Source organism: Mastigoproctus giganteus, chromosome 14, assembly GCF_048544385.1.
Source record: "Mastigoproctus giganteus isolate SK-2022 chromosome 14, ASM4854438v1, whole genome shotgun sequence".
Taxonomy (NCBI): Eukaryota; Metazoa; Arthropoda; class Arachnida; order Uropygi; family Thelyphonidae; genus Mastigoproctus; species Mastigoproctus giganteus.
This window is the reverse complement of record NC_143588.1, coordinates 68,322,462-68,340,746: the sequence shown is the minus strand read 5'-3', so window position 1 is coordinate 68,340,746 and position 18,285 is coordinate 68,322,462. Positions and strand designations below refer to the sequence as shown.

The window sequence follows — 18,285 nt, the reverse complement described above, 5'->3', positions numbered from 1 at the left end:
ACACTTTAATCGTGTAATACCTTACACGATTAAAGCATAGCTGCCATTTTTCTGACCATTCCTGAAGTCTATCTAGGTCTCTCTGAAGAAGCTCAGCTTGACAGTGATCGTTAACTAGTCTACCAATTTTAACATCATCTGCAAATTTAGACATCACGTCCTCTATTCCTTCATCAATGTCGTTTATGAAAATTAAAAACAACAGTGGTCCTAATACTGGGGAACCCCAGATTCAACATAAAAATATATCACCAAAGGTAGTTCTTCACTTCCTGAATTAGAACCATATATTTATTTTCATATTTAACACCACTTTACTGACAAAATTACCATTTTGAAAACTAGCTAAGGCTAAGATTAACACGACTTCTCATATTGTGAAATCCTTCATGAGTTGCCCACCCCTTATACTTTGAATAAGTAACACTCCAAAGCACCCTTTTGAAGATTTGTGCCTTTCCACCAGTGGGGCTGGGTAGCTATCCAGAGGTATAAGACATGACGACACAGTTGTAGCTTATTTACACAATGAGATACCAAAAAGTGTACATCGTAGAGTAATAAAATTTTAGGGAAGAAAGCCTCAAACTATGGTATCATTTAATGCAATTGCATCATTACTATATAGTTGAATTTTAAGACAGAAGTTCATAGATTAGGTTTCGTTATTGTAACATGAAATTTGTAGGCATTCCTTTTTTGCTATACAGTAATACCCCGAAGTTACGCGATAGGTGGGTCCGACGAAAATCGCGTAAGTCGGGGTACAACTTTGCATATAAATACATATAAATTTTGCTTAATTGGGACCAAGGACTAACAAAAACACTAGTTTAGAAGAAAAATATTAATAAAATTGCAGTTCTTTATACATATTAATACAAAATATGTATTAAAAAAAAACAAATGACTTACGTAAAAAAGTTATTTCGATGTCGATGGCTTCATAAAATCTAACAAATTCGTCTGACGACACATCGCGTTCTTTTTTTCACGCAGAATTTCTTCGTAGCAAGCTAATAATTTTTTTTATTCCTTGCTTTGTAGCTATAACGCGTTCTTCGTTGGAGTCTATGTTTTCTAAAATTTTTAAGCCCTTTACAATTGAGCCCTTTTCAATTTTCAACCTGTCAAGTTTGCAATTGTCATGTGCTTTTCGCCGTTGCTTCATTTAGGCCTGTAGCACGTGCAATATCACATGGTCTTTCATTTCGCTCAAAGCGTTTCACAATTTCATATTTTTTCTCTATCGACAGAGGTGGACTGGCCATAAGCCTTACCGGGGAAACCCCGGTGGGCCAGTGTGATTTTGGCCATAAACCATAGTATGAGGCCACTATAAATTTTCCCGGGTAAGAATTTTTGACCCAGTCCGCCTCTGTTTATCGATAATTGCTTTTCTTTTTCTCTCTGAATCTGCAGTGTCTTCACCAGGACGCTTCCTTTTCACACCTTTTAATTAAGTATTTTACTCATTTTTAGGGAATAAAGCACAATTACAAAACGAGGAGGCACGCTTGATATGCATAAACAAAGCTGCGCGCATGTAGCAACTGAATAAACAACACCATAAAGGCAGAGATACACTATTAACACCTCACATTTCTAGGGGTTACTACCATAAAACAATAAAAATCCAGTTGCGTTTCTGCTAGTGAAATCTGTTATAAACTGGTAGTAAACTCGATCTAATTGCATTTGCGATTATACCGATAGCTGGAATTGTGTTGGTTTTTACGTTATTATGGTGAAATGTGTTTCCCCTTCACTGATATAAAAACATAAAAGCAACAAAGTTGAATTTTGTTCATCTTTCGCTCTCATTCTCCGCCGTCGCACCGTATATCGATAACATATGAAAAACGACCTTGAAGATAGTGGGCGGCAGCGTTGCCAAACGAAAAAAATCAAGAACCGCGTAACTCCAAGTTCGCGTAAGTCGGGGTAGCGTAAGTCGGGGTATTACTGTATTATCTTTATATATATAATTATTTATTATATATATATTGATCACCTACTGTTATTTAGGTTACCTTGGGCCACTGACTGCTTACAGGATCAGGTATCTTAAGTTAACTACAGTAGAGTGAACAAACTGACAGACAAATATAAATTCAACATGTTTAATATAAAGGTTTCAGGCATGGGTTTATACATTATTACTATAGATAATAAAGATTAATTTCACAAACAAGTTGTCTATGACAAATATACTCTTTTCATATACACAAATTCCAAGCTTTATATTAATTCCAGTTCTCAGCTTTTATCTAGAGATCAGATAAATTTTACCCTTTTTTACATTTGTTAATTGAGACTTTTCTTAGCAGGAACACAGAGTGCCTTTTCCTTTAGTTCTTAAATTAAGGTTTAATTCCTCTTCTCAGGACAAATTTTAGGACTAGACAGTGTGAATAAAGTGTACTTACAGTACCTTTTCCCCCATTGCCAGGTTGGGCCAATTCCGTTATCAAAGGATGATTTTTCCATTCTGGGGCTTGCAATTTGGGGATCCCCTTTTTATGCTTCCTCCTCCTTTTAGGACTATCAAACCAGACTCAGGTGCTAGCAGACCATTTGGTTTTCATAACCTTTTGCATATACTTAACTATGGCTTGTCGAACTTCACTCAAAACCCTTTTAGCCTATTCTGCTAATTTTCACTGATCCAAACCCTTTTCGGCATACTCCCCGGTAACTATTACACAACCTCTAGATACTGCCAAAGCTTTACCCAAAACATCAACTAATCTTCCCACTACACAATTCCTTATATACCAAATTATGTTCTCAAATCTCCTCCCCTTATTTTTGTCTAATCCCTGATTTATCCTTTCACCCTTGACGATCTAAAACCTTTTCTGTCTGTTTTGCCATATAGTTCCCCTGGTTAGCCATTTTCTAGGAAAATTGTCTTGACCTTCTCTGGGTCAAAGTTCTCTTTCCTCTCTGGGAAATTTGCCTCGCCTTTAGGCACTTTCTTTACCTTTTTCTATTTTATTCCATTAGTTCGTGTATTTAAATAAATATTTGCTGATTAAGCTATAGTATCCAAAATTTTATATACATATATTTTTTTTCATTACTAATAAGCCAGAGCTTACAAATTCTAATGTACAAACATTTGGTTTGTCTTAAAATTCAACTCTGTAATAGTGATGCAATTGTGCTAAACAATATGTTTGAATATCTTGTGGGTCCTGTAACTACCATATAAAATAAGGCAATTACAGGACCCATAAGATATTCAAGCAATCAATAAGTAGAAAAGAAATATTTTTAAAAAAAGTGAGTACATGTTGACAAGAGCAGGATTGCTTTGGCAACCCAAGGTGTAATCAATGTGTACTGTAAAATTTCTTAGAATGCAATTCTAAAAACTGCGTTCTAAGAAAAAGCTTGGGACAGGGGAATCAAATTGGGTTGTTCACTTTCAAGTGATCACTTCAGACCACTGAAATGCTGCCAATCTGCAAAACATTACAAGATGTTTATCTGGCAGGCACATCAGTGTCTGCATGCATGCAAGCACACAAGTGTATATGCATGCAAACACACAAGTGTATATAAAATAAATAACAAATAATTAAAATATCTAAAAGAGCATGTGAATTTTAGTATTCCTTCAGTACAATTCTGGCTTCAATCTGCATAACTAATTTTGCTAGAATTCAAGAATTATGTAAAAAAAAAAAAAAATCAGATGAGTAATCTTTCATTACTGGCATATACTAGTACAAAATCATTTATATGGTTGCCAGAACAACTTTTTGTTAACTATTTTACTGCAGCTATCACATTAAATGAAACAGTTAACATCTGTTAACTGAATTAAAAATAAATAAATGGTACAGTTAGCATTAGCATTAGTAGAGGCATTTGATGCAAGAAAGCAAGCTTATGCAGCATCAGCCAAAAAAAAAAAAAAAAAAAACCCACTTCCACTTCACCCCTCTGTTCATTCAAAATACCTGTCCAGCTGAGCCTTAAACTTATTTAGGCTATCAACCTCCACCACAAGGGATGGGAGTCTGTTCCACCAACCAACCACCCGCTGGCTAAAGGCAAATTTCCGCACGTCTATCCTACATCTGTCTTTCCTCAATTTGAATTTATGCCCTCTCAGGTGATTTTTCTGAGCTACAGGAAGAATCCCATCAGCATTGAGCATGCTTAAACCATTCAAGGCTTTATACACCTCTATCAGATCACCTCGCTGGTGCCTAGTCTCCAGACACTGTAATTTGCAAAACTTAAGCCTTTCTTCGTAAGAGCACCCCTTTGTTCCATTCACTAATCTTGTTGCCCTTCTCTGTACTCGTTCCAGCAGCTCTACATCCTTCTTGAAATGAGGCCTCCAGACCTGTATACAGTACTCTAGGTGTGGCCTGACCATTGCCTTATACAATGGAATAATCACCTCCTTATCCCTGCTGGAAAAATTCCTGTATATCATTGACAATACTCCATGAGCTACCCTTGCAGCCCGTCTGCACTGCTCAGAGAACTTCATATCTGCCTGCACAACCACCCAAAAGTCACTTTCATTCTCTACCACTGTCAGTGTAGTACCACAGAGTTGATACGTTGCTCTGGGGTTGCTGTTTCCCATATGTAGTACTTTACATTTGTCAATGTTAAACTTCATTTGCCACCTCTCAGCCCATCTGCTCAACCTTTCCAGATCCTGTTGCAGCAGCATAGTGTCAGTAGTGTCCTTGACAACCCTGCCAACCTTTGTATCATCTGCAAACTTGGACATTAAGCTTGATATACCATCATCAATATCATTTATAAATACAGAAAACAATAATGGACCCAACACTGAGCCCTGAGGGACTCCACTAATAACATTAGTCCACGATGAGCAGTGTCTATTGATTACCACTCTCTGTCTTCTCCCCCTCAACCACCCCTTTATCCATAGCAGCAATTTGCCTCCAATGTCACACTGCTCCAATTTGTGTAGTAGTCTTCCATGTGCAACAGTATCAAAAGCCTTTCTAAGATCCAAGTATATAATATCAAAGTTATTCCCTGCATCCAGTTCTTTTGTGACTGCATCATAGTATCCAATCAAATTGGTCAGGCAAGACTTCCCCTTAACAAAACCATGCTGTGTCTGAGCTATAACTGAAGTCTTGTCTAAATGATCCTGCAGTGCTTCTTTAACCAGTGCCTCCATTAATTTTCCTGGAACAGAAGTTAAGCTCACAGGTCTATAATTACTTGTGTCAGCCTTTGATCCTCCTTTGTGAATTGGGGTCACATTTGCACATTTCCAGTCTATGGATACCTCCCCTGAGTCCAAGGAAGCTCTCATAATTATGGCTAAGGGTTTGCTTACTTCCTTTGCTGCCTCCTTTAATATAACTGGATAGATCCCATCCACCCCGGGTGCCTTTCTTGTGTTTATCTTCAACAGTTTCTCCTCCACTTTACTCCCAGTTATTTCAAGATTCTGTAGCTTACTGCTAGAGTTGAATACACCTCTGGCATTCCCCTTGCTGAATAACTCCTCATGTGTGAATGTCAATGCAAAATATTCATTTAGTTTGTTAGCTACCTGAGCAGGATCATCAACAGTTGACCCATCGATATCAAGTGGACCAATCTGATTCATCCCCTTCCTTCTAGAGTTCACATAAGTAAAGTACTCTTTGCTGTTTTTCTTTGCATCCCTTGCCAAAGATTTCTCGTAATCTGCCTTCGCCTGCCTAACCTCCTTTGTAACTTGGTTGCATATCAACTTGTATCTATCATAGGCTTCTGTGTCATGTGTTAATTTGTAAGTATCCCATGCATTTTTCTTCTCTGCCATATGCCTCATTAGTTCATCTGACATCCATTTTGGCCTAAACCTTGAACAATATTTCTTAGTTGGTATGTAAAGCCTAGTAGCTTCCAAGATAACTTCTTTGAATGCTTCCCATTTTGAATTTGCTGTTGGTAACATCATCAGTTGGTCCCACTGTATAGAATTTAAATACTGTCTCAGTCCATCGCAGTCGCCTTTACGGAAGCAATAACCCTTCCCTTTACCCCTAATGGTAGTTACCTCTTTGAGTAAATCCCACTTCAGCACACTGTGATCACTGCCACCTAGTGGTTCATTTATCTGCAGATTCTTAATGCATGAAGAATCACTGCTGATAATCAAATCAAGAGTATTACTCCCTCTAGTTGCCTCCCGAACATGCTGATGTAGAAAACAATCATCCAATAAATCCACAAAAGCCCTGCTAGTGTGTGAGTAACCAGCCCCCAAATTCCAGTCAATATTTGGGAAATTAAAATCTCCCATTATAAGACTCTCTGATTTACTGGCCCACTCTATTTCCCTGTACAGTTCCTAATTACACTCATCAGAGTCATTAGGCCTATAGCACACTCCTACTCTCAATTTTGATCTCCCAATGCTTATGTCACACCAAACTGACTCAACACTGCACTGTCCAGCGATGTCGACTGGCTTCACTTCCTTGGTTTTTATGTGTTTCTTAACTAATAGCATAACACCTCCCCCCTTCCTATCCTGTCTATCCTTTCTGTAGACGTTGTACTCCCCAAATTGCAGTTCTGCATCCCTTATATCTGTGTGACACCACGTCTCTGATATCCCAACAATATCTGCCTTTGATGTTTTGACCAATACCTCAAATTCATCAAATTTATTTACTAAACTCCTAGAATTGGTGTACACACAAGTATACCTGCACCTGTTTCTATTCTTAGCTACCCTAACACAACCCATGTGTTTACTTGTACCGCAATGGCTCCCAGCAGTCTCTGAAATACCATGCATCTTGTTTTTCAGGCTTCTGCTCATTCTAATAGAAGCAGTGCAAGAATCTCTTTCACCTCTGCCAGTGGCTACTGTCAATCTATTGGTCTTTGTCTCCCCCCAAGCTAGCAGTTTTCCGACCCATCTAACACTGCCTCGATAGCATCAGCAAATATTCTTGCACCCTTTCTATTTAAGTGTATCCCATCCCTGTAGAAGCAATCTCTCCTGTTAACAAGTACAGTCCAGGCTGAAAAAAATTCTACCCCTTGAGGCTTGCACAATCTTTCCAGGGCCGAATTGATCGACAAGGCTCTCATCATATACTCCCTCCTATCGTGTCTGGGCAGAATTGCAGACACTTTCAAATTCAACCCTAATTCTCGGCTTTTGTTCAACAGTGACCTGTACTTGTTAAGTAATTCAGTTGCAATAACAGTCATCCTCCTCATGTATGGGACAATTATTATGCATTCAGCATCTGCAAAACCAATCAGTTATCTGGCATCCTTTTCCTTCACCCTTGGGAGTGGGGGGGGGGGAAATCATCTCTTTTTTTTTTGGAGAAAAAGAGCATTTAATTAAAAAAAAAAAAACATTAAAAATATTCAATTTCCGTGTGCACTCTATTTGGAAATAATTTTTCCCTTTCTGATTTGACTGTTTTCAAAACTGAGTCTGTCCCCCTCATAGATCTTCTTTCATTGATGCTAATTTGAGAATGTTGACCATCTTTGATTACATATCTTCATGAAGAAATAAATGTGACACTATAAATGTAATTATAACTTGATTAAGCAAAAATTCCAGGCTGACAGGATGCTTGGGAAATTAGCATTAGCAAAGGCATATGATGCCTTTACTAATGCAGCATCAGCCAAAAAAAAAAAAAAAAAAAAAATCTCATTTCACCCATCCACTCATTCCAAATGAGTGTCTAGTTCTGCCTTGAATCTATTTAAGCTATCAACTTCTACAACACACGGATTTTTGTTCTAACAATCAACCACCCACTGGCTAAATGCAAACTTTCGACCATCTGTCCTACAACTTTCTTTCCTCGATTTGAATTCATGTCCTCTCAGGCAATTATTCTGAGCAAGAGGAAGAATCCCATCAGCATTGAGCATGCTCAAACCATTCAAGGCCTTATACACCTCAATCAGATCACCTCGCAGGTGCATAGTCTCCAGATGCTGCAACTTGCAGAACTCGAGACTTTCTTCGTAAGCACACCCCTTTGTTCCTCTCACCAATCTTGTTGCCCTTCTCTGTACTTATTCTAGCAAACTCTACATCCTTCCTAAAATGAGGCTTCCAAGACCTGTACACAGTACTCAAGGCCTGACCATTGCCTTACCACTTCATACAAGGGAATAATTAACTTCTTATCCTTGCTAGCAAAGTTCCTATATACCATTGACAAGACCTCATCAGCTACTCTTTCAGCCTGTCTGCAGAAAACTTCTTATCTGACTGCAAAATTACCCCTGGTCCTTTTCATTCTCCACTACTCCAAGTGTAGTACCACATAGTTGGTTCATTTTTCTGGAGTTACTGCTACCCATATGCAGTACTTTACACTTGTCAATGTTAAACTTCAGCTGCCACCTCTCAGCCCATCTGCTCAACTTCTAGATCCTGTTGCAGAAGCATACTGTCATTAATAACCCTGCCGACCTTCGTATCATCTGCAAACTTAGACATTAAGTCTGATATACTATCATCAATATCATTAATAAATATAGAAAACAACAATGGACCCAACACTGAACCCTGGACTCCACTAATAACATTAGTCCACGAAGAGCTGTGTCCATTAATTACCACTCTGTCTTTTCCCACTCAACCATCCCTTTATCCATAGCAGCAATTTGCCTCCAATGCCACACTGCTCCAATCTGTGCAGCAGTCTTCCATGTGCAACAGTATCAAAAGCCTTTTTAAGATCCAAATACAGGAACTCCCCGACTTACATAAGGGTTGCGTTCCACGGAAGGCTACGTAAGTTATTACAAAATCATCTAGCTCACTACCAGAGTTTAATTCACATCTGGCATTCCCCTCCCTGAATAACTCCTCATGCGTGAATGTAGATGCAAAATACTCAGTTTGTGAGCTACCTGAGCAGGATCATCAACAGTTGAACCATGAATATCAAGTAGACCAATCTGATTTATCCCTTCCTTCTAGAGTTTACATAATTAAAGAATTCTTTCCATCCTTTGCCAAAGATTTCTTGTAATCTGCCTTTGCCTGCCTAACCTCCTTTGTGACTTGGTTACAGACCAGCTTATATCTATCGTAGGCTTCCGTGTCACCTGTTAATTTATATATATCCCATGCATTTTTTCTTCTCTGCCACATGTCTCATTAGTTCATCTGACATCCATTTAGGCCTAACCCTTGAACAATATTTCTTAGTTGATATGAAAAGCCTAGTAGATTCTAAGGTTAATTCTTTGAATGCTTCCCATTCTGAATTTGCTGTTGGTAAAATCATCAGTTGGTCCAACCATATAGAATTCAAATACTGTCTCAGATCACCACAGTCACCTTTGCAAAAGCAAAAATCCTTCCCTTTGCCCCTGATGGTAGTTACCTCTTTGAGTAAATCCCACTTCAACACACTGTGATCACTGCCACCTAGTGGTTCCTTTATCTACAGGTTCTTAATGCATGAAGAATCACTACTGATAACCAGATCAAGAGTATTACTCCCTCTAATTGCTTCCCGAACATGCTGCTGTAGAAAACAATCATCCAAAAAATCCACAAAAGCCTTGTTAGTGTGTCAGTGACCAACCCACAAATTCCAGTCAATATCTGGGAAATTAAAATCTCCCATTATAAGACTCTCTGATTTACTGGCCTACTCTATTTCCCTGTATAGTTTCTTATTATACTCATCAGAGTCATTAAGCCTATAGCACACTCCTACTCTCAATTTTGATCTCCCAATGCTTATGTCACACCAAACTGACTCGACACTGCACTGTCCAGCGATATCGACTGGCTGCACTTCCTTGAATTTTATGTGTTTCTTAACTAATAGCTTAACCCCTCCTCCCTTCCTATACTTGTACTCCCCAAATTACGTTTCTGCATTCCTTATATCTGTGTGACAAGTCTCTGATATCCCAATAATATAATCTGCCTTTGATGTTTTGAGCAACACCTCAAATTCATTTATCAAACTCCTAGCATTGATGTACAGGCAAGTACACATGCACCTGTTCCTATTCTTAGCTACCCTAACACAGCCCATGTATTTTCTTGTTCCACAATGACTCCCAGCAGTCTCTGAAATCCCCTGCATCTTGTTTTCCAGATGTGGCAGTCCTGACAAATGGTTTTGAAGGACAATTTCTGGAGCAAAATAAAACCATCACCCACCAAATTCCATTTTTTCCTCATTTGGTAAGCTAACATTGCAATTCCATCACAATGGAATTAAGTGTTGGTAACCACGTCATACTAAACTATTACCAGTTCTGGAATGTGTTGATGGAAGTTGTTACAGTAACCTGCAGAGCCCAGAGAAAATGGCAAAGTGGTAGATATCTGTCAATTTAGATATAATTACTAAGCAACAATGGAATTTTGGGGCAATAACACCGAAAGATAAGTGAGCTATGTTCATTTAGAGTGGTGGAGAATGAAAGAGACCTAGGTGTAATTGTATAGCCTGATGTAACATTGCAGACAGACTACTAAGGGAATTCATAGTGTTCTGTCTATGACATATAAGAATTGTGCCAGCAGGACCAAGGCAATCATCCTGCTATACAAGGCAATGGTTTAGCCACATCTTGAGTGCTGCATATTGTGTATGGAAGCCTCATTTTAAGAAGGATGTTGATCTACTGGAACAGCTGCAGAGAAAAGAAACAAGGTTAGTCCACTTGATATCGATGGTTCAACTGTTCGTGATCCTGCTCAGGCAGCTGACAATCTGAACGAGTATTTTGCATCTACATTCACACACAAGAGGTTATTCAGGGAGGGGAATGCCAGAAGTTTATCAAACTCTTGCAGGGAATTAAATCATTTTGTAATAACTGCAAGCAAAGTGGAGAAGAAATTGTTGGAGTTAAACCTAAGAAAAGCACCTGGGGTGGATGGGATCTATCCAGTTATATTAAAGGAGGGCAAAGGAACTAAGCAAACCCTTAGCCATCAACAGTCAAACCATCGATATCAGGTGGACCAACCTGTTTCACCCCCTTCTTCCTAGAGTTTAAATAGCACCTGCCTTTGTGACTTGATTACAGACCAGGTTATATCTACCATATGATTCTGTGCGCCTGTTAATTTTTTATGCATCCCATGAATTTTTCTTCTCTGCCACAAGTCCCATTAGTTCATTTGGACACACACGGCGCCTCCGTAGCCAGGTGGGAAGGAGCAGCAGTGCATAGCACATGCTTCTTGATTAGACCGGGGTTCGAGCCTGTCACCACCAAATACAGAGGATGTGGAAAGGTCAGGGAATGACCACCGCATATCCCGGAGCAATATGGCCTTAGTTGCTAATGCTCCTAAAAACCAAATAACTAACTAACTAACTATCATTTGGACATCCATTTAGGCCTAAACCTTAAACAATACAGTACTTCTTAGCTGGTATGGAAAGCCTAATAGTTTCCAAGATTAATTCTTTAAATGTTTCCCATTTAGAATTTGCTGTTGGTAACATCATCAGTTGGTCCCACTGTATAGAATTTAAAAAGTGTCTGAGACCACTGTAGTCATCTTTACGAAAACAAAAACCCTTCCCTTTACCCCTGATGGTAGTTACATCTTGGAGTAAATCCCACATCAATACACTGTGATTACTGCCACCCAGTGGTTCCTTTATCTGCAGATTCTTAATGCATGAAGAATCACTGCTGATAATCATATCAAGAGCACTACCCCCTCTGGTTGCCTCTAGAACATACTGCTGTAGAAAACAATCTAGAAATACACAAAAGTCTTCCTAGTGTGCTAGTGACCAACCCACAAGCTCCATTCAATACCTGGGAAGTTAAAATCCCCAATTTAAGACATTCTGATTTACTGGCCCACTACTTCTCTGTTCAATTGTTGGTTGTACTCATCAGAATCATTAGGCCTATAACACACTCCTACTCTCAAATTTGCTTTCCCAGTGCTTATGTCACACGAAACTGACTCAACATTGCACTGTTCATCTATATCAACTGGATGCACTTCCTCAGATTGTTTCTCAACTAACAGTATAACCCCCCCCTTGCTATCCCGTATATCTTCTGTACACACTATACTCCCGAAATTCAAATTCTCCATTGCTTATATCTGTTATTCTTATTTGGTTTTTTTTTTTAGGAGCATTAGTAACTAAGGCCATATTGCTCTGGGGATATGTGGTGGTCATTCCCTGACCTTTCTGCATCCTCCGTATTTGGTGGTCACGGGCTTGAACCCCGGTCTAATCAAGAAGCGTGTGCTATGCACTGCTGCTCCTGCCCACCTGGCTACGGCGGCGGCAGCTTATATCTGTGTGACACCATGTCTCTGATATCCCAACAATATTGGCCTTTGAAGTTTTGACCAGCACTTCAAATTCATCGAGTTAATTTACTATATTCCTAGAATTGGTGTACATGCAAGTATACATACACCTGTTGTTACTCTTAGTTACCCTAACACAACCCACGTATTTACATGTTTAATGATGACTCTCCCCAAGTCCCGAAATCCCCACCACCTTGCTTTACAGTTGTTGTAGTAGGGTTTTCAGAGCATCAGCGATTAAGGCCATATTGCTCCATACCTTGCCTTACCGGCTGCTACTCATTCTAAATAGAAGCAGTGCAAGAATCACTTTCTCCTCTGCCTGTGGCTACTGTTAATCTTTTAGAGTGTGAATCCCCCCCCCAAGCTAGCAGTTTTCCGAAACACCTAACATGTTATAAAAAAAACTGTTGTTTTTAGCCCATCCAACTAGTTTATCAAAATCTTACTGAAGCATACTTTGATTAATGTCATTAATCCTCTTTTGAGCAAGTTCAGATGCTTGTCTTCTTGGAGTATTCAGTTAGGGGGGAAAATGTTAATTTTCTATAAAAAAATTGTAATAATACAAAAATTTTTATATAAGTGTAGCTTTAAAAAAAAAAAAAATAAAATAAATAAGCAACAGCAGTACTTAGGTTATTTAGGCATAAAGAGACTTTATTTGAAATGTACTTGACATGACCTTGAAATGGCAAATACATGAACTTACTCTGGAAACTCCACACATGATAAATGTATATATATACATATATCCCAGAAAAGATTAATCACCTCTATATCGTCTGCAGACTAAACTTGAAATACCTAACCACATCAATCTGATTAATAGATGCACTAATGGGCTGAACTGAGAAGTCTATTTATAAAATTTTTTTTAAAGGGGAATGGCCATATACAGCTATTCTCTTATCTTCTATCTTACCATCCCCTTTATAAACAAACAAATATGCATAATCTGGTATGGCCACACAGGTAAAAGATTTACATCTAGTTATTTGACAAGAATATTTTCATTATTTTATTTAAGAGTTGTGCAGGGTCAAATAATGGTCAACTCAAACACGCATTAATGCACTTGTGTAGTTACCACTCATCCATCTCCTGCTGAGACTATTGCCATTTTCTTTTAGGATTTATTGGATATCAATGATAAAAAACAGAATTCTTAGGAATTATATTCGTTAAATGTCTATAGTTAATAATTCTTTAGAGATCAGTAATTTGGTGATTCACAATTTCCAGAATACTGCTTTTTGGCATTAGTTTTATCAGTTATTTTGATAGACCACGAATAGGCTAACTATTCATATACAATTTCTAAATCTTGAATTTATTATAATTTAAATTCTACAACTTCTTCATACTACACGCATATTCCGTATTTTCCCATTCAGGAAAAATATTTAACTCAATAGACTAACCAGTTATCTCAAATTTTATTAAATGGAGAATGGCATTCTTTATTGTCAAAATTAGTAATAAAAGGAGAGAAATTTACCTCTATGTTGTCTGCAGAATGCTTCTGAGCTGACAGGGTTTTACAACACTACTCATGATCACAGGATAGAAATGCAAAATGTGTGTACTGGAATTTATAATAGATTAGTTGTTCCTTTGGCGTGATAGAATAGAGGCAACAGACATTAATCGAGTTTTGGTGTAGTTTAATTTCAAGGGTCTCCACAATTAGTAACTTTGTGGAGACCCTTGGGGTATCCACAAAGTTACTAATATTTAGGGTTAAAAATAAGGTTGAACATACTGTGTTGGATGTTAAGCACTTTAGCTTTGTTGAATAAAAAGGTGTGATTCATTAACAGAATGAAAAGCGAATTCCAAAGCAGAAGAATGGGAAGCATGGACATATGCAGAGTGTTGCTTAGCCCTCAAATCGACCATACAAAGCACGGAGAATATGTGGTAAAGAGAAATGCAATCTTTCCAAGATATGTTGTAAACCAAATCATTTATTTGGAATGCAGAGGTGGACTGAACTGAGTGATTGTTTAGGACTGTATGAAGTTTTCTTGTGGGCCTGGCTACAATTTTGAATTCTGTATCTTTAAAAAGTCTGCTTAATTGTTAGTACCATTTACTACCATGACTACTACTACATTGTTCGATATATGGAAAGGAAATAAAGTATTTTATGTTGTTACTATTATTGGTGGGTGTGATTTTCCAACATGGAATATTTGTAAGCATTAAGAAACTGGTTTAATATGGTAGATCTTTTATAGGTAAAAGGATAATAACTGTTATAATGTGGGAAAATCTCGGTATTTGTAGGTTTCTGGTATATGCTAAACTGAACCTTATCCGTATCCCGAGTGAGTCTAAAATTTAACAATTTAATTTCAGTCTAGGATGAATGTTCTTAAAGGTAAGATGTCTTGGATGGTATGGACATCAGTAATGCAAAGCATTACCAAGACACCTCCCATAGTATCTAATAAGAGGTAGAAAAGGTATTAAATGTATATGTTCAATCGTGGAGAGATAAATCTCCGATAATAAACCACTCAGATTCAAGGGGCTCACATATGGTGAGTATGGGCGTGGCACACCCAGGGTCCTGAGTTAGATATCATCATTCTTCTCTTTCTTGGTGATTCTCTTCTACTTCTGACTCTTGTTTTCTCTCTCAGGGGTAACTCAATTTTTTTTGTAGCTGGTGCAGCAAAAGCCTCAGGCTTCTTTGCACCATATGGCTAATGATAACAATAACAAGGCCATGGGCAAACCAAAAATTTGTTTGTAAACTTTATCCCGAAAAGTGATGCAATTTGCTTCAATTAGAAATCTAATTAAATCAAAAATCTCTTTAATAGGAAGTTTCGTACGATTAATTGGGATGGAGTTTTTTCTCAGAAGTTTCGTACGATTAATTGGGATGGAGTTTTTTCTCAACATTTCCCAAATAATGTCTAAGGTGTATCAATGTTTACATTAGTGTTCAGAGAAGTTACATCAAGTGAGAATAATTTATCATTTTCATTAAGTTTACAGTCCTTCAGATTATTGAATAGCGTATCATAGTTCTTTATACCAAAATTTTATGGTTTGTCTAAAAGGCTTCGTAATGTTGTATAAGGTTTTTGAAAATGCCAAGTTCTTTTATTAGACAATAGGACAAATAGGAAACCTGGGCTTATGTAGCTTGACCTGACCAAAAACTGTAGGAATATTAAAAGTACTAAACTTTAACTCTTTCAACTGAGACATGGTAATATAGTTGTTTTTTTTGGAATATCAAAGTATTACTACTGTGTCCCCCTTGTCTGCTCTTTGTAGTAGTAGTAGTAGTGGCATGTGATGCAAGAAAGCAAATGTATGAGCTTATGCAACATCAGCCAAAAAAAAACACACCATTCCCCCCAAATGCCTGTCCAGTTCCTCCTTAAATTTATTCAACCTATCAACTTCCACGACAGATGGAAGTTTGTTCCAGCAATTAACCACCCGCTGGCTAAAGGCAAATTTCTTCACATCTATTCTACATCTGTCTTTTCTTAATTTGAATTAATGCCCCCCTAGGTTCGTAATCTGAACAAGTGGAAGGATCCCATCAGAATTCAGCATGCTCAACCCATTCAAGGATTATCATTGTATGATAATATCCATATTTGTATGATAATTTCTTTCATTTTATTACTAACTGACACACATCATTGAACTTATTGAGCCCTATAGCTCTGTCTGTCTGTTATTTATTATATTCAGTGTCAAAAATAAGGTTGATGTCATTTAACAATGCTCAACTGATAATACAAAGACATCAACTGGATATATGAATTACTTATGATTATGTCTTAAACACTGTTTACTATATTTTAATGTAGCATGTATAGTGTACTGAACCAAGCAAACCCAACGAAATATTAGTAAATACCAAAATACGAACTGGAACAAATTTATTAGATGAAAAATCAGGAGTTATAACAGGGGCGTATACTCGCGTGTAGTGTGAATACGAACCAACGAAACACCGATAAAACATAAGGAAGTCCACTGAACCCTGATAATATCCATCAACTGGTTCAAGTTAAGGGTTGGGGAAACTAAGGCCACGAGGAATGTGTAAATCGAGCGTATAAGCCGCTTTAATGAATGTGGGAAAATGGGGGAAAAAACCCCATATCTGCCCGAGACAAAGTGAAAAGAAAAAAAAAAAAAAATACGACGACAAAAGACTATCTCCGAAAGCACAAAAAAAAAAATAATAATAAATAATAATAATTTTTATAAATATAGAATATATATTCAGCAAATTAAAAGAATTAAAGACAGAAGTTTTGATCATGAAAGTATATTTAATGGGCAATCAACTGTTACAATATATATATATATATATATATTTTTTTTTTTTTTTTTCACTGTACAGAATATTGTATATTAGATACGTTGATCAACTAGAGCACTTGAACAAACTAGTACTACCAGCTACAGAAAAGTTACTTAAGTATTCGTTAAATTTAACAGATATACACAAAATAAGCTTTCATACGCACTTCATATTTTTAAAGAAAAGGCACTAAAATAAAATATCATCTACTTAGAACAAAAATATATGACCCCTACATACCTCTAGAAAAACAGAGAAAGTAAATGCGCTTGCGCGATACACTAGCAGCTTCTACTATAGGAGTACGATCGATACATATCTACGAAGCGAACAATCATATTTTAGTAAAGTAAAAAGACAAATTCCAATCTTATTTGTAAAAATTAAGATAAATATTAAATAACATTAATCATTATGAATAATTTCAATGCATTCTAGACTTTTGATGAAAGTTCATAACGGATATTCCAGTCTTTCTCCGATACGTTGCGCGCAAATCGTAAGACAACGGGGAAATTTGCAAACGAATAGAATATATAATGCCATACTGTATATTATTATTATTATTAGCCATATGGTGCAAGGAAACCTAAGGGTTATGCTGCACCAGCCAAAAAAATTCCCGAGTTAACCTGAGAGAGAGAGAGAGAGAGAGAGAGAGAGAGAGAGAGAGAGGAATCATCAAGAAAGAGAAGAATGATGATATCCAGCTCAGGACCCTGGGTGTGCCAAACCCATACTCACCAGATGTGAGCCCCTGGGGTGATATACAGTACAGTACTTGGAACGTAAAATCATTAAAAATAGGATCCTTGTGCAGAAAGAAATGAATTCATTCAAGCATCGTTTCTAAAATTTACACTCTTGAAACTCGACTTGCAAGTACACAGTTCACTCTAAGATGCAAACTAAACGGTTCACCCGTTTGAAGATAATAAAACGCTGGTATTAACTTTAGCATTAGCAGTGGCAAATGATGCAATAAAGCATGCTTATGCAGCATCAGCCAAAAAAAAAAAAAAAAAGGGACGTCTCCCATTTCACCTATTCATTCCCTCCAATAGTTTATCTGGTGGTTTTTCATTCAATTTATTTAAACGATCAACTTCCACAATAACAGATGGAAGTTTTTTCCAGCAATCAAAAACATTCTGCAACGTCTTTCATCAATTTGAATTTTTGCCCTCATGCATGTGGTCTGAAAAAGAGGAAGATCCTATTAGCACTGAGCTTTCTCAATCCATTCAAAGCTTTAAACACCTCAATCAGATCATCTTGCAGGTGCCTAGTCTCCAGATGCTGCAATTTGCAGAAGTGAAGCCTTTCTTGTTAAGAAAGGCTTCGCTTCAGCCCCTTTTGTTCTCCTCACCAATCTTGTTGCCCTTCTCTGCATTCGTTCCAACAGCTCCACATCCTTCCTAAAATGAGGCCTTACGACCTGTATGCAGTACTTAAGATGTGGCCTGACCAATGCCTCATACATAGTATTTGCGGGTGAGGTGCCACCGGCGGTTTCCCAGAACTGCTCCTTTAGTACTCTTGTGAGGAAAACAGTACTCTGTAAATGCCAGAAGTGTGTGTGTGTGTGTGTGTGTGTGTGTGTGTGTGTGTGTGT

The 18,285-nt window shown here is 37.6% G+C and overlaps 1 protein-coding gene across 1 annotated transcript in view; it reads right to left on the bottom strand.

Annotated features, from left to right (window-relative positions):
* Positions 1–17,019, bottom strand: part of LOC150075201 (ATP synthase lipid-binding protein, mitochondrial-like) — a 47,319-nt gene extending 30,300 nt beyond the window's left edge. The window contains exon 1 of the mRNA XM_090389222.1: positions 16,911–17,019. The gene's annotated coding sequence lies outside the window, so the exon portion shown is untranslated. The remainder of the gene's footprint in view (positions 1–16,910) is intronic.
* Positions 17,020–18,285: the final 1,266 nt, after the last annotated feature.